Here is a 20852-nt window from a genome sequence, read left to right as displayed (position 1 = left end):
TTAAGTGGATTATTGGTAATAACACACTTATAAAGTTCTGGACCGACTCTTGACTAGATGCTAACACGTCTCCTCGATATTGTTTGCCACTACTCCGCCAAGCCCTCTGTGATACCGTCTCCACCTACTTCTCCAATGGTCAATGGGACTTGACAACCCTACCTTTGGAACTACCGTCCCAAATTTCAAAGTTTATCCTCACTATTACTTATGTCCCCTCATATCACCATTCCCCTGATTCTTTTGCTTGGACCCTCACACCACATGGAACTTTCACCACTAAATCACTCTACAATGAGTTGCTCCCTACGCCCCCAGGGCTTTCCTTTACTTGGATTTGGAAATTATGTGTCCCTCCAAAAATTAAACACTTCCTCTGTTTTGCTGCCACAATCGCCTACACATTGTGGCGCACTACCACCACTAAGGCATTACTAACACTGCAAATTGTGCTCTCTGCCCTTTTAGCCCAGAAACTATTTCTCATTTATTCCTCATTTGTCCACCAGCCACACAACATTGAACCGATTTTCTCATGCTTCCTATCGTTGTTACCCTAGACTAGATGGTAGTGAGACCCCACAATGATATCCCTAATCCCTTTAATATTCCCAACTCCATCCTCATACCTTTCTTCCTATGGCATATTTGGTTAGCTAGAAATGCTAAAGTTTTTCGTTCCCATGCAACACCTTTCAAAATATCAAGACGTAAACAAAGCGGCTGAATTTTACTAACTCGCCATTCTACAGTTTTGCACACATACTCAAATTCCAATGCAAATAAAAGGGCACCCTCCTAGCTTTAACACATTCTATATACACACGGTTCAGCTAGGTTAAATACAAGCCAGGGAGGGGTTTTGGTGTCATACGTGACTCGTCCGACAGTTGGCTCAAAGGTTTTGCGGTCCACCTTATCACTAATGGGAGTATTGAAAATGAGCTGCTTGTGCTCTATAATGGATTGCAATTGACTTTTACTCATGGCTACAAGCCACACGAAGTAGATACTTAAACAGTTATCACTATCTTACAGAGCTCACACCCCTTATTTAATAATATTCTTCATGACTGCAGGTTCCTAATACGGCAGTTGGATGATCCCGTCATACTAGTACGAGAAGGTGCAAATAAAGGTTGGAGATCTACTAGCAAAATTTGGTTGCAACATGGATAGCTCTGAAGGCGTCACTGTTTTTGCACAACCTCCAGATTTTGCTGAGACGGCTTTGGAGGATGACCGCCTAGTAACACTTTTTGTTAGACAAGCTGTACCATCTACTTTACCACCAACTAGTTGTTTGTCACATCCACCTAGATGACTTGTTTGTAATTCCACGACTACGGGGATGACTAGCACTAGTTCCACCCCTAGATCCCCCTTTTGTAACGACCCATCACGAGGGCGCCCCCTTAGGTTTTCGCCTATGCTATCTTTAGCTCCTTGTACTACACAATGTTTATGTCATGACCCTAGTTCACCAACCGTGAACATGTCATGACGGCACCTGGTCCCCATGACCAGGTAAGCCTAACATTTGCGGAAATATAATAATTGCGAAAAAATAGAGAAAATCAAATCAAATATCTAAAGAAACTGTACTGAATGCCGCATGGCAAGTACAACTCAATATCACAAGTCTAAAACAATTCCCAAAATTCGGAAACTCACAAATCACAAGCTAAGGGATACATAAGAGGCTCTGACTCAAGAATATCTATACAAAGGAGAAATGCTGAAAGAGCTATACTTATTACAGAAAACTGGAAAGGGACTCCTCGGTCTGCGGACGTAGCAGATATACCTCGAAGTCTCTACCGATACGCCTCCTTCCAAGGCTGACAGAATTGAGTGGGAGTACCTGTATCTGCACAACAAAAATGTGCAGAAGAGTAGCATGAGCACACCACGGCGGTGCCCAGTAAGTATCAAGACTAACCTCGGTGGAGTAGTGACGAGGAACAGTCAAGGCACCTACCGGTCAATAAACAGTATAATCATAGGAATAATGGAAATGACATATAAATATGTAAAGACTGCATGAATGACCAAGAACGCTACAATTCACAATAAGGGAAAAATACAACACGTAACAACGAGAATATAATAAATGAGGATAGGAAATGACGACAGAATCACAATCCACATCCTAAGGCCACAACACAGCAATGGGGAAAACAAGTCAATAACTCATATCCTACAATGATGTTCACAAAGGTCTTACCCAACCCTTTCCACAATTTCACCAAGTCTCGGACAAACCACAACTCGCGAAGATCCAGCATCTGAAATCTAACTTTGGCATCATATGCTCATCAATCTCATGGTCATACCGACAACTAACTGGCTAACTAGGGCCACTCTCACAAATATAATGGATAAACGAGGGCGTACCTCCACCCTTAGCAAAATCAGGAGGAATTCACCTCTAATAGGGGTGTTCAGCTACGTGTATGCTTGTACAAATGTTTCTAACAAAATTCTACCAGCTAGTAAACATGAAAAGGAGAACGGACCGCACGTGCGATGTTCCCTCACAACTTCCAAGCGATAAAGATCATACCGGTAAGCAACCCACAATCACATTATTAAACAAATAGGAATGCCTCCACAGGCCGTCACAATTCTCTACAATCATCCCCTGACATAGCCCACCTTATTCCGCCACGTGTGCAAATAATAAGATAATAGGTACCGCCTTATTTCGCCACACGTGCATCACAATGTTCCCTCCTTATTCCGCCACATGCGCAACCCACATATAAGCATATAACATATCCCGCCTTATTACGCCGCATGTGCAAAACATCAATAACAACAACAGCACGGCAAAGACCTCGTGCAACCCTTCAAAATCAATCGCACGGCAGAAACCTCGTGCATCACAATATTCACAATCGCACGGCAGAAACCTCGTGCATCACAGTATCAACAACCGCACGGCAGAAACCTCGTGCATCACAATATTCTCAGCCGCACGGCAGAAACCTCGTGCATCACAATATCAACAACCGCACGGCAGAAACCTCGTGCATCACAATATCAACAAATGACAATATATACAGGAACAAAGCAAGATAATCAACTCAAGAGATTCCGTTCACCAAAAGACGGTACAACTAACGTACGAGGAAATAACTGTAACAGGGAAATACTAAGCGCAATAAGAACAACTCAACAAGGGAGAAATAATATGAAACAACTATTCCATAATACTCAGTTCTACAACAAGGAAGTTAACATGAATCAAATAATTACAATTAAGGAAGTATAAACCAAACATAGGATACCTAACTTCTTTCCAATTAAGACCAATTAATTACACGAGAGATAGAAATAATACTTTCCAGATAAAGACAAGCAGTTAGGAATGATAATGTGACTACAGAAGGGCAAATGTCTACAGTTAAACAAGTAAAAGTCATTTAGGCAACAAGAATAACCAAAAAGGGCAGATAAATTCCAAGTAAGTCGTGTAGAGGTGGAACTAATAACAGGGAACTCAATCGTATCAAGAACAACTTCATATTCGGTGATTACAAGGACCTAAGAGCCTAAAAGGGGCAATTTTCCACAAATAAATCCGAGCACGCACTCGTCACCTCGTGTACAGGGAATACAATCAACAAAGAAGACTCAAATCCTAAGGGGAAGTCCCCCACACAAGGTTAGGCAAGATACTTACCTCGAACCGGCTAAAATCAACTAGCAACTACGTACTTGCCACGAGTACTTGACTCCAAATGGCCCAAATCTATTCAATTAAATCACACATTGTAAATAACATCTCAAGAAACTGAATTCTACTATTTAATTCAAAGCTAAGGCGTGAAATTAGGCAAAATGACCAAAACGCCCCTCAGGCCAACATCTCGGAATCGGATAATTTTTTACATTTTCAGAACCCTCGTACTATCACGAGTCTAACCATATAAAAATCTCCCAAATCGGAGGTCAAATGCTCACTCAAAATCCCAAAGTTTGGCCTAAGAAGTTCTAACCAAATTCCTCCAATTTTAGTCCCAAATTCGAATTTTAAATGATGGATTTAACTACAAAATAATGAAATATAACTAGAAGGATTAAGAAATGTTACCCAATAAATCTTCTCTTCAAAACCCACTCAAAATCGCCCTCTCCCGAGCTCTCAATTGATTTTGTAACTTATGAACTCAAACCCTCGACATTTCTATTTTTGCCCAGGGATTTCCGCTTCTGCGGACAAGGGACCGCTTCTGCGGTCCCGCATATGCGGAAAAGCAACCGCTTCTGCGGTTTTCGCTTAATGGACCAGAGTCCGCTTCTGCGGACACATAACGCTCCTGCGGTTCCGCTTCTGCGGAATGGCGACCGCTTCTGCGGTTCCTGAGAGGGAGGGCTAATCTCGCTTCTGCGACGACCAAGGCCGCTTCTGCGGTTCCCAAGCCGCAGAAGCGGAAAGATACCAGAAGCAGCAGTGCTGCTATTTCTCAACTTCCAAAACTCTTCCGTTAACCACCCGAAATCATCCCGAGGCCCCCGGGACCTCAACCAAAAGTACCAATACCACCTAATACCTTATTCAAACTTGTACCAATCTTGAAAACACCTAAACAACGCCGGAAACCCGAATTAATCAAAGATTCAAGCCTAAGAACTTCAAATTCCAACCAAACACGCTTTCGATCAAAAAACCTACCCGAACCTCGTCCGAATGACCTGAAATTTTGCACACACATCCCAAATGATATGACGGAACTACTGCAACTTCCGGAATTCCAATCCGAACCTCAGATCAAAAACTCACTATCGGACCGGAAACTTCAAAAATTCAAACTTCGGCATTTCAAACCTAAATGAGCTACGAGCCTCCAAAATACATTCCGAACAAGCTCCCAACCCCGAAATCACCTAACGGAGCTACCGGAACCATCGGATTTCCATTCCGAGGTCGTCTTCACACTGTTCTGATTACGGACCATTTTTCAACTCTTAAGCTCTCATTTAGGGACTAAGTGTCCTAAAACTCTCCAAAACTCAACACCGAACGTCCCGGCAAGCCAAAACAGCAGAAATGAACTTAGGGAAAACAGTTAATGGGGGATCGGGGCGTGAATTCTAAAAACGACCGGTCGGGTCGTTACAGTTTACCTTAATATAAATAGTTTTGTCCTTTGGACCAATGAAAACAACAGCAGCATGTACAATTCAATAATCACCATTATTTGGAGACACTCAGTTTTTTTAGAGATTTAAAGTAGAAACAAAAGCAAATATTAAGTAAAGAACCAGAGAGAAAACACAGCTAAATCGCAGAGATAATGCAGAAAAAAGAAAACGAGAGAAAACCTTAACTTAGCCACTGAAATCATAGAGAAATATTGCAAAAAAATTTGTGCAAGAAATGGAGTAAAGGAAAAGGAGACGAGATGTGAAGAAACAAGAAAGAAAAAGTAACGCTTGGTCTAAGGCTTTTGTAATTGAGCGTAGTGTTAGAATTACGAAAAAAACCTATAAGGGTTACAAATGTAAAATTATTGATCAACTCAAAATAGCTTAAAAGCCAGAAAGTCATAAGTTGAGATTGCTCAACTTGGCTTTTCGTTAGTTTTAAGCATTTTTTTAATTTAATTCAAGCACTTTTTGATGTTGTCAAATACAAAAAACAAAAAATTTAAGCTTTGTTTGACCCGCCTAAAAGCCAACCCAAATGGGCTCTTCGCCATTCATGTCATTCATTATCTGTTTCTTCCTCCTATAAATGACGGATCTAGACTAGAGGCGAATTCGGTAGAATCAATTGCATCTAACTCGAACTTCATATGTGTGTGCTCGCCCGCATGTGAGCGAGTGCGAGGAAAAAAATCGAAAAACCCACTAATTCAAACCCACCTTTCTCGACATGTCACCTTTTTCGAACATGTGCCTTACTACGGAGCTCGGGGCTTTGAGATTCCCTGTGATGGTGGGCCATTATGTTCCCTCATTGAAACTATTGAGGAGTTTATGTGAGACAACATCAGAATTCTCCGATTTAATAGAGTCATTAACCTTACAACATGATGAGAAATACAACGGACTTAAAAATCTATGCTATACTGCTATATGAATTCTTTTGGGAAGAAGAAATGAAGGCACATTCCAAATTCAAAGTTCACTATTCTGAGAAATTTTTGTGTCCACTTCATGCACATTTTCATTATAATTTTCATAGCTAACTGTGAAAGATTATTCTCTAGCTTCTGCTATGTATTGACTTCATATGTGATTACGCACAGGTAAACATTAAAATTCCACAGGTTTCAAGAAGAACATCTGAGGGTTCAACAGAACATGAATTCTGAAAATCAGTGGACAAAGGCCGGCTGCACAGAACAAATGGCAAAGATTTCAGAAGGACTTTCCTGTTGCATAAAATTGTAAGAAGCAAAATCAGTGCAATGTTTGAAAATGGCATTCTTCATGTCAAACAGCAAAAACTGATAACTTCAACAGTGAAAAGGCAGGCCATAGAAGCTGAGAATACCCCTGTTAAAAGACAGAAGACCTCTTTAAGAGATGAATATACCAAGCAGGATAATGCTGATAATAACCTTGCTAAAGAGCCAGCCAAAAATAAAATGCACACTAGTCCTAAAAAGCTAAAAATCTTGCAAAAAAATCGCCAGCAGATAAAAATAGTTCAAGTAGTTCTTACCGTGAATCTGAATATGAATCAACAGATGATTCGACCGGAGATGCTAGCTGTTTGGCTGCAAAACTTACGAAGCCAAGGAAAGTGGTGAAAATGACTCTTGTTGCTCTGTTGGTTCTTGGTACTGGGCTTTACATCGCCAGTATCATGAACATGAAGTCACCATTTCATAGCTAGTTGAACTGAAATGCCACAGGATTTACTGGACAAAATTCTATACCTGACTAGCTATCTGACTAGAACCAAATCAATGGATTCACATTCGTCCTAATTACAACAAGTACATTTTGAAGTGCAAAGAATACCAAACAATCACATCATCAGTAGGTATTCTGCCCTCCAAAGTAGCAATCTCAGACAATTGCCAGAATTCAGAAATCTACATATTATTTCTTGAAGAAAAAATTTCTCTTTAACTCTTGCATATAGCAATTTCAAACAGGACTTTTCGATGCTAATTCAAGCTCACTTGGTGCTGGCCAACTGCGTGCAGAGGAGCTTAGCAACAACTACCATGTTGCTGAGAGCAGGAATAACTTCAGAGGATGTTGGTATGAAGGACTGCAGGCATTTTTTTGATTCTGTCAGCAATTTCTTCTGTTGATGGAATCCTTGGCGAATGGATGTCGTATACTCCAGGACCAATGCCAGCCCCATACTTCACTCCCTTGTGGAACACAGACAAAATTCCTCATCTGCCCTGGAGTTCTCGATGGTGATCATGTCAGCATCCATGTCGATAATTGAATGGATGATGATGTCATTGAAGTCTGAATAGTGTGGGTGTAAATCTGTCACAAACTAGGGACAAGATGATTAGATCCTTTTAAAAGAAAAATAATAATTTGGTTTAAAATATTTGTCACTTTAGAAAACAAGAAGGCGGTAATTATATTTCCCATTTCCACCCTTACTACTTCAAGAAGGCAAATAGTCATTACTGACCCAATTTAAAGAAAAGATAAGGGTAATTTAATCAAAAGTCCCTTATGGTTAGTGCTACCAAATGAAAATTTTAATTAGTGTACCAAAACCTTAACGGCAGATAAAAAACAACCAGAAAGAGTATCAAGAAATTTCATAATAACACAAAACACATCCCTTACGAGACAAATTTACTAAACAGGATAATGCTGGTAATACCCCTGCTAAAGAGTCAGCAAAAGAAGAACAAATGAACACTAGTCCTAAAACCAGTGAGCAAACAGAAGCTAAAATCTGAAGATGAATAAACAGATGATTTGATGGATGATGAAACAACCAGAGACGTAGCTGTTTGGCTGCAAACCTGAAGAAGCCAAGGAAAGTGATGAAAATGACTTTTGCTGCTCTTTCAGTTCTTAGTCTCGGGTTCTATGTCGCCAACGTGATGAAGTCTGCGAACGAAGCTGAAGAATGAGACTATTCTTTCTGTAACTCAAATTTGGTTGGGACATTTGCATTTCCTCCCAGCTATGATTGTGAATAGAATAACTAACAAAGTTTCCCTTTTTTTTTGAGAAGGTAACATATTTGTATATTAACATATAAACTTCACTAGAACTGTGAAGTCACCCATAATTATAAAGGGGAGTGCATAAAAACCAAACACTTCTAATCCTTGATCTTCTCACGAGGATTCGAGAACATCACAAATGTATTCATGATCCTCCAAAAACTTTCCTTTACACCAAAAATAGAAAAGAACTAGACATTTCATCTTCATCTTCCGGATGTTACTGAACTTGAAGCATGTTCAAAGCATCTCTGAATCCTCTCTTCCCAAATTGTCCACCATATGCAGGCTGGGACATTTCTCCATCTCTCTTTATGTCTAGAAAGATTACCTTCTTTATTGCAGCAAGCTAGAACTTCAAGTATTCTTCCTAGCATAGCCCAAATTGTTCTTAGCATCAATATAAGTTCCTCTTAAGTTGATGAAAATCATCCATAATTGTACAGTCAACTTGCAATTCAAAAAGAGATGACTTATCGTCTCTGCCTCCCCTCCACATAAGTAACATCTAGAGCATAAATGGTCTCCTCTCTTGATTAAATTATCTTGTGTCTGAACTGCCTTTTTTGCTAATAAACATGTAAAGCAAGCAACTTTGTAGGGAATTTTGACTTTCTATTTCAGCTTCCATGGCCAACATCCAACCTGATTATTATGCAATCGTTCAACTTGTTATGAATCTAAAAAATATCATTTGAATAAATCACAAGAAAGGATGGTTACAATGCAGTATTTTTCAAGAAAGGATGGCCAATAATAGCAGATGAAGTTTATCAAGCAGTCAAAACCCTTTTTGTCACAGGGAAGTTGTACAGGGCAGTGAACTGTACAGCCATCACTATCTTGCCTAAAGTCCCAAATCCCACAAACATCAGAGAATATAGACCTATAGCTTGCTGCACTGTGCTGTATAAACTGATAGCTAAGGTTCTTGCTAATAGAATACAGAAAGTCATTTCATCCATTATTTCAGAAACTCAGGCTGGATTCATCCCAGGAAGAAAGGTTGCAGATAATGTGATTCTTGCTCATGAACTAGTCAAAGCCTACTCTAGAAAGAATATCTCTCCTAGATGCCTTATCAAAGTGGACATTCAAAAAGCTTATGACACAGTAGACTGGAGATACTTGCATCAAATGTTGGAGGCACTGGGATTTCCCACTAAATTCATCAGCTGGACCATGGAGTGTGTGACAACAGTGAACTACACAATTCTTGTTAATGGTGAAACAACAAAGCATTTTGATGCAGCTAGGGGACTGAGACAAGGGGACCCTATGTCACCCTTTTTATTTGCCATAGCTATGGAATATCTCAGCAGGAGTTTAAAGACCTTAAAGCAGGAGAAAGCATACCATTACCACCCTTTGTGTGCAAGACTGAACTTAACTCACTTGAGTTTTGCAGATGACCTCCTGATCTTTGCAAGAGGAGATGTAACTTCAGTAAGTCAAGTTCATGATAGATTCCAGATCTTTTCAGCAGCTTCAGGACTTAGTGCTAATCTAGCAAAAAGTTCTATCTATTTTGGAGGAGTCAGTGAAGAGGCACAAAAGGAGATTCAGAAAAAACTAGGATACAGTCAAGGGTCATTGCCTTTCAAATACTTAGGCATCCCTCTTGACTCCAAGAAGCTATCTATCATGCAATGACAGCCACTTATTGACAAAATAGTGGCAAGAATCTCATCTTGGACATCTAAGACATTGCCGTATGCAGGTAGAATTCAATTGGTTCAGCATGTTATCTTTGGCATCCAAGCATACTGGGCTCAGATTTTCATCATGCCAACTAAAGTGGTCAAGACAATTGAGGCTTATTGCAGAAGTTATGTCTGGTCAGGGGAGAATGTAATCACAAAAAAGGCACTGGTATCTTGGGAGAGGATGTGTGCACCAAAAGCTACAGGGGGACTAAATCTGGTTAATCTGGCATTGTGGAACAAAGCAGCAATAACAAAGTATACATGGGAGCTGGCAAATAAGAAGGACAAACTGTGGATTAAATGGATCCATAGTTACTACATTAAAGATCAGTCTTTTTATACTATGAGGGTGCCACAACAAACATCATTGATGCTGAAGAAAATATTTGAAGCAAGAACTAATATGGCAGGGATTACTGGCAATCAAGATAAACAGAAGACAGTGATCAAGCAGGTGTATATGCAGCTGATAGGGGAGATGCCAAAGGTAGCATGGAAGGGACTAATGTATCAAAACCAGGCTAGACCAAAAGCAGTATTTATACTGTGGTTGCTGATGCATGGAAGACTCCAAACTGCTGATAGGCTGAAGAAATGGAAGATCCCAGTAGATGAACTATGCTGTTTTTGTAAACAAGCTTTGATGAAAATCCTCCATAATTGTACGGTCAACTTGCAATTCGAAAAGAGATGACTTATTGTCTCTGCCTCCTCTCCACATACGTAACATCTAGAGCATAAGTGTCTCCTCTCTTGATTAAATTGTCTTGTATCTGAACTACCTCTTTTGCTAATAACCATGTAAAGCAAGCAACTTCATAGGGAATTTTGACTTTCCATTTCAGCTTCCATGGCCAACATCCAACCTGATTATTATGTAATCGTTCAACTTGTTATGAATCTAAAAAAACATCATTTGAATAAATCACAAATGCTAATGAGGTCAGTGAAAAGTCAGAGCATCATCTTGCATTTGCCAAAAGAAGGTAAGGAGGGAGAGGGAGAGACAAGACGAAGATTAGTAAGAACATAAAAGATATCTCAAGGTTGAGCAGCTACTTAACAGATTATCTACTGATGATCATTGTCTATTGGATTGCTAATCCAAAGCTATATGCAAGCACAATATGAGATGATCTATCTCCAGTACAAATGTAGCAAGAATAACCTGAAAATGGTCTTATATGGTACAGCTAATGCGTATCTCCACATGAGAGAAAGAGAGAGAGTATGTGTAAAATTAGACAAACAGTAGGAATAGGACGAATGTCCACTACCAAAGTCATGCTTTGTTCACCTAAGCCTGAAGAAGATAGCAACCACAAATAAACAGAACAAAAGGAATAACTAGGGCCATAAACAAAGAATTAAAACCTTTAATATCATATTAATAGCCACTTAACTTCCACAACACTTCTATGTTTCAGAAAATATTATAGAAAGGTTCCTTAAAGAGATCATAACTATAGTCATCCTTGTTTCAGTTTAGCCTCTATGTTCAAGAGGACGATAAACGTAAGTAACAAGCCTCTAGCAATACATGATTAGGCGCTACACTTCTCATTTGGAAATTCCAAGCTCACAGTAACCCACTTATCTTCACCAATAGGAAGCACAACAGAATCATTGGGCAAGAACTAACCTGGAATGGATTTGTACACTCTGAAGTCTGACCCTGTTACAAACGAGGTAATTTTGGTTTCTACAGTCTTCCTCGCGCTAGAATTTGCATTCGAGACAGTAGAGGAATGGATTGGTGCCATTGCAGCTGATGATAGAGTTTCTTTATGCAACTGGAACATTGATACCACACAACTTAAAAAAGAACTCGGGGAGTTCCAGTTAATCAACTAAAGTATGACAAGAACTTACCCTGTTAAGTTCATATTAATACCACTTAACTTCCAAAAAGCACTTCAATGTTTCAGAAAATAAATTATATAAATACTTTAAATCGATGGTAGCTATAATAGTCCTTGATTCAGTCTAGCCTCTGTGTTTCAGAGGACGATAAACGTAAGTAACATGTTTCTACTGTAATGCATAATTAGCTACACTTCTTATTGAGGAATTCCAAGCTCACAGCAACCCACTTATCTTCACAAATAGGAAGCACAATAGTACCAGTGGGGAAGACCTCACCTGGAATGGATTTGTACACTCTGACCCTGTTAGAAAGGAGGTAACTTTTGGTTTCTGTAGTCTTCCTCGCACTCAAAAATTTGCATTAGACAAAAGAAACCAAGAGATTATTTCCTGGAGAAAGTATTCTCCTAATTCTTGCATATAAGGGTAAAGCTGCTATGGCAATTTCAAACATGACTTTTTGTTGGATCAACTATGGTAATTCAAGCTCACTTGATGCTGGCCAACCGTGCACAGTGGTGCTTAGGAGCTGGTACCATGTTATCATGTAAGCTCTGGTGTTACATTTATGGTATGTTACCAAGACCTAAGAAACTATCAAAAATATTGTTTCTACAGCTATTACTAAGTTATAGAAAGTTGTTATTGATTATTGAAAAGATGGAAAACTATTACCTTCGTAACTAAATACCATGGAAAATGATTTTCCTAGACTTAACATGTGCACATAAGGAAACTTTCATTTCTCATATTAAGACTGCAATAAAATATGATTTCCAAGATAAGGTAGAATTGAAAAACGATCAAAATAGATGTACCTCCTCAATAAGCTTGCTTGGACAGCTCAAGCAATGTTCTAACTGCCATTCTTTTAGCTTCCGCAATTCCATTAGATGTGATTTTTTTCGCAGAGGTGAAAGGAAATTGCATCACAGTAATAAGCCAAGCTGAATAAACCAAGTGAATAAAAATTCACTTCTTACTTCCCGAGTGAAACTGTGGTATCATGTTTAGCAAAGAAGGATTCTCTGCTATAAGGTGTATCAGTAACTTTGTTGTAGCTGCATCAAATGAGAAGCCCCTTTCATTCATTTCCTTCAAAAAAGTTGTAATTTCACTTATTTTGCTAAACTTGAGAAATCCTCGCAGAATAACATTGTAGGTGCCATTGTTTGGCGAACAACCATTCTCCTCCATTTTTCTTAGCATACTTTTAGCTTCATCTAACAATCCTTCTATACAAAATCCATTTATAATTGTATTGTATGTTATCACATCAGGAAACAATCCAATTAAAGAAAGCTTCTCAAAAATAGCATGAGCTTTGTCGAGCTCACCATTTTTGCACAACCCGTTAATTACAACATTGTACAATTCAATATCAGTATTTTCTCTCTGTATTTCCAACTCATGAAATAGCACCATAGCTTTCTCAACAAGTCCATTCTGAAAATAACCACAGAGCAAAATGAGATTAGTGCATAAATTAGGTTCGAGCCTCGTAGATTGCATCTTAACAAAGAATTTTTGCGCAAAGTCAATTCTACCAACATCAAATAGACCTTTCAAAATAATACTGTAGGTGAAAATGTCAGGTCTCAATCCATTTCGAGAAATTTCATGAAACAAATCCATGGCCTCATCCAATTTATTGTTCTTACAATATCCATTTATTAATGTGCTATAGCTAACAATGTCAGGCTTAATGCTCTGATCTATCATGGAATCGAAAAGTCTCCTTGCTCTATCCATTTGTCCGCGCAAGCAATATCCATTAATTATCACATTGTAAGTGACCACATTAGTCTCTACATCTTTTGCAATCATGAGTCTCATTACCTCCTCAGCATCTTCAACTTTCCCTTCTTTGCATAGTCCATCAGTTACTATAGCCAAGGTGCGCACATTTGGATAAATATTAAGATTTACCATTTCAGAGAACAAAGTCCTAACCTTTTCCCACTGACCAAACTTACAGAGCCCATCAATCAATGAATTGTATGTGACAATATCCAGAGGAATGCCTATTTGTTTCATCTCTTCAAATAGGCTAAATGCAGCATCTAACATTCTATCTTTGCATAGGGCATCTATTACAATGTTATAGATGTATGCATTGGGCTTAGTGCTTCCTTGTTCCATTACTCGTAGCAAACCCAAAGCTTTTTGAGTATGGCCCCTTTTGCTAAGCCCATTCATGACAATCGAATACATGAATACGTTAGGCTCACAAATATCCTCTCACCAACTTTTTGAACAAGTTAACTGCGTCTTTGATCTTATTTTCAGCAAAGAGTCCCCTTAATAAGGTGTTAAAGGTGACAACATCAAATGGAATGCCACTCTTCAAGTAAATGGCTAACATTGAAAATCCGCAGTCAGAACGATGCATTAGGCAATAATTGTTGATCACTATATTCAAGATGAAATTATTAATTGGGATGTTCAATTTCAGCATTTCTCGAACAAGTGAAAGAACAGCAGAGTAATGTTTTCTATTTACCATAGTCTTTAATAATTTCGCGAAGCAAGAAACAGAAGGAAGAGGCTGCGTTCTTACCATTCGATGGAAGAGAGTCAGAGCATCATCTGAACACTTGACGTTCTCAAAACTGAATGTATTGCTATTATATGAAGAATAAAATCTGATTGCAATTGTCGAAGAAGAAGGTGAAATAGCAGAAAAAGAGATAAAGGGAATAATACCATTGGAAGAGTAACGAAGCAGAGAGATTCTCGTCATCTGATTGCAATTGCCGAACAGAAGATTATTGTTTGCTATCTCTGTATGCCCTAATTTTTTTCCAGAAAACTTGTTCGTGATACTAATGACTAATGAGTACTATTTGGATCATCTTTTTCAGGCTAAATTTATAAAAATAAAAATTCTCGACTGTAACTCTATTATTTAGGCTGATTTTTTCTTATTTAGCTAAAAGTAATGGATTTTCCGCCAATTCGTTTGACAGATTTGCACATCTATATTAATTTGGATAAAAAATTTAATTGGCTTAGAATACCGAACCTAGCAACTTATTTTATTAGAAATTTGACTCCCCACCCCACCCAAAGAAAAAGAACAATTTTAATAAATAGCCACTACATCTAGAGAAAAATTATTAAAAATACACAATTGAACTCCATGTTTTTTGCTAAAATAAAGTTTTTTCAGCTAAAAATAATGAGTTCTGAGCAAAAAAGCATTTTATATAGATTTGCCTCAAAAAGAAGAAATATACAAATAGAAAAAATAATCATAGCATCTAAAGATGATTAAAAGGAAATACGTAGATGGTAAGACTTTCTTTATTTGGCTAAAAAATTAGAGTTCATCCATATTATTATTTTTTTTTATATATTTGGCCCGAAAAAGAAGAAATACACAGTCGAAACAAATAATTGTTGGATCTAAAAAAAATACAAAGTTAAGATAAATATGCATTTTATATTTAGATGAAACAACAAGAAATACTAATTTGGAGCAAATAAATAATTTTATATGACTACGTGAAAATATGAAAATACCCCATTTAGAAGTTGAATTTTTGTTATTTTTCAGTCTCACCTTCCTAAAAGATATATATATATATATATATTGGACAAAGTAGGCTTATGGCAAGCCCCCTCGTGTCGCAATGGTGTGGGGCGTCAAAGGCTGTTACCTCGTGGAACTCGAAGGGGCTGAAGTTCGACGCAAAGCTTTTTGGTTGTTAAGTTATAGCAGGACTGAGCAACATTCAACAACAGCGTAAGTCCTTCTAGTTTGCATTAAAATGGCTTAAGTAGCCCCCGAGGAGCCCGTTTATTCTCTACGTCTGAGCTTTCGACCTGCGGCATCTGATAGAACCCCGTTGGCAATAACCACAGTAGTAGTTGCGGAAATACTGGGCCGGGAGAGGACAACCTCTCGTTCCCGCTCCTCTTTCTTCGCTTCGGGGACGGAGGTCCTACAGTAGGTAACAGTAGACACAAGCAAGTTGACCGAACGGGACCAGTGCTTCTACTCCTCCATCGAGGTGCCGTTCTTATATATAAATGAAGGTGTCAACTATATAAATCCTCACTATCCATGTCGTTCATATGAGTTCATTCCTAGTCTTAATATATGTCTTCAAGTTTTCTGCAAACTATATACTTCCTCTGTTCCATTTCATATAGCAAACTTTCCTTTCCTTTAGTATGTTCCAAATATATATATATATATATATATATATATATATATATATATATATATATATATATATATTTCCTCTATTCCATTTCATATAGCAAACTTTCTTTTAGTATATTCCAAAAATAGTAATATATATACGATTACGGGATGGGTCTCCAACACCCGATTTCGTAAAATTTTATTTAAGTTTTCTACAAAGTATATAGGACTCATCTGTTCTATTTCATATAATACTCTTTCCTTTACTATGTTTCAAAAAGAATGGCACCTTTCAATAATTGGAAACTTGTTATCGTTAAACTTCACATGACATAGAGAATACCCTGATACGTCCATAATAATACCACTTAACTTCCACAAACACTTTAATGTTCCACAAACAAAAATATAAAAATACTTCAAACAGATAGCTATAATTATTCTTGATTCGTGTTAGCCTTTGTGTTTTAGACACGATAACGTAAGTAACATGCCTCTACTGTAATAAATGATCAGCTATACTTGTCATTGGGGAACTCCAAGCTGCACCTATATCTGGATTTGTACACTCATGACCTTGTTAAAAAGGAGGTAACTTTTGGTTTCTGCAATCTTCCTCGCGCTAGAATTTGCATTCGAGACTGTAGGGATACAAGATGGTGTCATTGCAGCTGATGGTATAGTTTCTCTGGGAAAATGGCACAATGATTTCACTGAAGAAGACTTTCTCATTTAAAGTGAGCTCTTGCACGTCCCACAAAATTGGAGATGCATTACCTTATCGGCATCTATAAACAGTGGAGAGAAATTGAGTCATCTCCTCTTCATCTGCTAAGGCACAAATACTTAGTTGCATCAGAACCAGTAATGATAAGCCAATCACAATAATCGGAATGATTACATAGTGAAAACAATAAGACTTTGGTTCAAGAGAAGTGAAATAAGACAACTTTTAGACGAAGGGAGTATCACCTTATATTCCCTGAATCCATTTGCTATTAAGTAATACTCCCTCGGTTTCATTTTGTTTGTTGTAGTTTAACTTGGTATTAAGTTTAATAAAGAAATTAACACTTTTGAAACTTGTGATCTTAAATATTAAATAACATTTGTGTGACTATAAAAAAATTTAATTAAGAAAATATTGAAATGTGTAAATTTGTTTTTAAACAGACTAATAAAAGTAGTGCCAAGAAAAGGGGAATGCAGGGAGCTCAATCATCATAAGTGACAATATGTCGATAGAACTTTTCATGACCTACAAAGGATCAACATAATTCATTAATTGGTGTGTATTATCTTTAACTACTCCACATATACATGTGGTTAAGGGGTAAACTGCAATTATTCAAGAAAAATTACAACTGACTAAATCCCAAAGGAAAGAAACAGTCTAACTGACACATTCAGATGCAAATAAAATTTTCACTTTCTCATTTTTTTCATGTCCTAAGAAATAGGAGCACTACTTTCTTAACAAGATAAAGTTAAAGTTTTACCTGTACTTTATTGTGCTTTCCTTCTTTTTTGTCCCTTAACTTTTTCCACCTTTTTTCTAAACATACGTCACTCAAAATTGCCAACACCTCCAAAACCCTACTTACTTTGCGGTTACAAAGGAGCTAACTTTTGGTTTCTGAACTATTCGTCGCACTAGAATTTGCATTTGGGATGGTAGATGAATCGGAAGGTGTCATAGCAGCTCATGATCTAGCTTCACTAGGCAAATGTCAAAACGATTTAACTGATGAAAATGACTTCTCATAAGATGAAGTAACCTTTTCCGCACCAATGGACTGTGGAGATGTATGTTTACTGTTTAGAGTGATCAATCTCCTCTTCATCTGCCAAAGGCATGAACATTTAATTGCATCAGAACCAGTAATGACAGGCCAATCACATTAGTCAGAAGTATTTAAATGAATAAGAAGCAATCTCAATCGTAATGAAACCAAAATCTCAAAAAAAAAAGAGTTAAGTGTATTATATATCAAGTGTAAGAGAAAAACCATCTTAAGCTTTTCACCACACTTGAGGTCAGAAGTATTTAGATGATCCTGCAGATTTTGGCATGTTTCCTCAATTTTGGTTAGTCCACTACATGTTATAGTTTTAAGTGAACCACCTAATAATAAGCAGAGAAACATGTAATTTACTATAAAATTGTACCCGTGAAACATCTAGTGAATCAACTGCTTGCAGCAAGGTTTGGAACAGAAGGAAAAAGTTTAGGACTCAAGCAATGTTCTAATTACCATATTCTTTCAGCTTCCGCAATTCTGTTGATGTGAGTTCTTTTGCAGAGTAAAAGGAAATTGTGTCATAGTGATAGGCAAAGCTGCTAAATCAAGTGAAATAAATATCACTTCTTATTTCCAAGGAAAACTGTGGTATCATGTTAAGCAAAGAAGGATCCTTCGCTATAACATCTATTAGTAACTCTACAGTACTTGCATCAAATGCGAAGTCCCTTTCGGTCATTTCCTTCAAAAAAATTTTCATTTCACTTATTTTGCTAAACTTCAGAAATCCTCGCACAATAACATTGTAGGTGCCATTGTTTCGCGAACAACCATTCTCCTCCATTTTTCTTAGCATATTTTTAGCTTCATCTAACAATCCTTCTAGACAAAATCCATTTATAATTGTATTGTATGTTATCACATCGGGAAACAATCCACTTAAGGAAAGCTTCTCAAAAATAGCACGAGCTTTGTCGAGCTGACTATTTTTGCACAATCCGTTAGTTACAACATTGTAAAATTCAATATCAGTATCTTCTCTCTGTATTTCCAACTTATGAAATAGCGACATAGCTTTCTCGACAAGTCCATTCTGAAAATAACCACGGAGCAAAATGAGATTAGTGCAAAAATTAGGTTTGAGCCCAGTAGATTGCATCTCAACAAAAAAAATTTGCGCAAAGTCAGTTTTTCCAACATCAAATAGAACTTTCAAAATGATACTGTAGGTGAAAATGTCGGATCTCAATCCATTTCGAGAAATTTCATGAAATAAATCCATGTCCTCAACCAATTTATTGTTCTTACAATATCCATTTATTAATGTGCTATAGGTAACAATGTCAGGCTTAATGCTTTTATCTATCATCGAATCAAAAATTCTCCTTGCTCTATCCATTTGGCCGCGCAAGCAATATCCATCGATTATAACATTGTAGGTGACTATATTTGGCTCTACACCTTTTCCAATCATGTGTCTCATTACCTCCTTAGCATATTCGACTTTTCCCTCTTTGCATAGTCCATCTTGTCACTATGGTCAAGGTGCGCACATTTGGATAAATATTCGAATTTACCATTTCAGGGAGCAAAGTCCTAACCTTTTCCCACTGTCCAAACTTACAGAGACCATCAATCAATGAATTATACGTGACAATGTCCGCAGTGATGCCTTTTTGTTTCATCTCATTCAAAAGATTAATTGCAGCATCTACCATTCTATCTTTGCATAAGGCATGTATAACAATGCTGTAGATGTACGCATCGGGCTTAATGTTCCCTTGTTCCATTACCCTAAGCAAATCAAAAGTTTTTTTAGTATGGCCCTTTTCATGACGGTCGAATACATGACTTCATTAGGCTCACAAATATTCTCTTTCACCAACTTTTTGAACAAGGTAAACACATCTTTTATCTTATTTTCCGCGAAGAGTCCCCTTACTAAGGTACTAAAGCTCACAATATCAAATGAAATTCCACCCTTCAAGTAAATGGCTATCACCGAAAATCCGCAGTCAGAATGATGCATTAGGCAATAACTGTTAATCACAATATTCAAGATGAAACCATTAATTGGGACACCCAATTTCCGCATTTCTTCAAAAAGGGAAACAACAACAGAGTAATGCTTCATATTTACCTTAGACTTTAATAATTTCGAGAAGTCAAAAACAAAAGGAAGAGGCTGCGTTCTTACCATTCGATTGAAGAGACTCACAGCATTATCTAAACACTTAACGTTATCAAACCTTCTTGTTGCCCCAAATTTACCCTTTGTCGGAATGGATGTATTGCTATGAGATGAAGCATAATCTCGGATTGAAATTGCCCAACTAATACGTGTAATAGCAGAAAATGAGATAAAGGGAATACTATTGCAAGAGTAACGCAACAGAGAAGTTCTCGTCATCTTCAATGGCTAAGGAAACTCTCGAATTTCTGAAACCCTAATTTAGGATACGGAAACGGGTCACATATTTTTATCCGTAGAAAATGAGTCACATTTGCTACTTTCAAATACATATTTACCCATTTACTTTCAAATATTATTCATATCTATTCTGCCCTTTATTTCGTTAAAATAGCACAAGCTAACCAATTTTTAGACTGGTCATTCAAAAATAGCTAGTATTTGCAAAGTCATTAAAAAATAGCCATTATTTTGCTGCAACAGGGACCGCTCCAGCATAATATACTGGAGATCGGTACACTTGTGTATGAACTTCCAGCATATTATGCTGGAACTCCAACACGCGGAAAGTTCCAGCATAATATACTGGAGATTGGAGCACTTGTGAATGAACTTCCAACATATTATACTGGACCGGTATATTATACTGGAACTCCAGTATATTATGCTAGAGTGTTTTCCAAATTTTGAACAGTGTTTTCGTTCAGATGTATCTTTACATGAAAAGTGGCTAAATTTCGATTACTTTTGAATTTGTTGCTATTTTTGAATAACCACTTGTAAATCTGGCTATTTTTGAATTTCACACCTTTATTTCACTATTCCTATATAAATAAAAGTCCATACAGTTATACTATAGACCAAATATGCCCCATTCGTTTACTAACCGTGTTCAGCACTAAAATAGGCACGTAAGGCCTAGAACAACAACAACAACATACCCAATAGTCTGGGAAGGGTAGTGTGTATGCAGACCTTACTACCTTATGAGTATAGAGAGGCTGTTTTCAATAGACTCTCGGC

The 20852-nt window shown here is 37.6% G+C and overlaps 1 pseudogene; it reads right to left on the bottom strand.

Annotated features, from left to right (window-relative positions):
• LOC109239254 lies at window positions 6223-20048 on the bottom strand (annotated as a pseudogene).

This window comes from Nicotiana attenuata, chromosome 1, assembly GCF_001879085.1.
Source record: "Nicotiana attenuata strain UT chromosome 1, NIATTr2, whole genome shotgun sequence".
NCBI classification, from domain to species: Eukaryota; Viridiplantae; Streptophyta; class Magnoliopsida; order Solanales; family Solanaceae; genus Nicotiana; species Nicotiana attenuata.
Note: the sequence above shows the minus strand (reverse complement) of the source record. Positions and strands in the feature narration are given on the sequence as shown.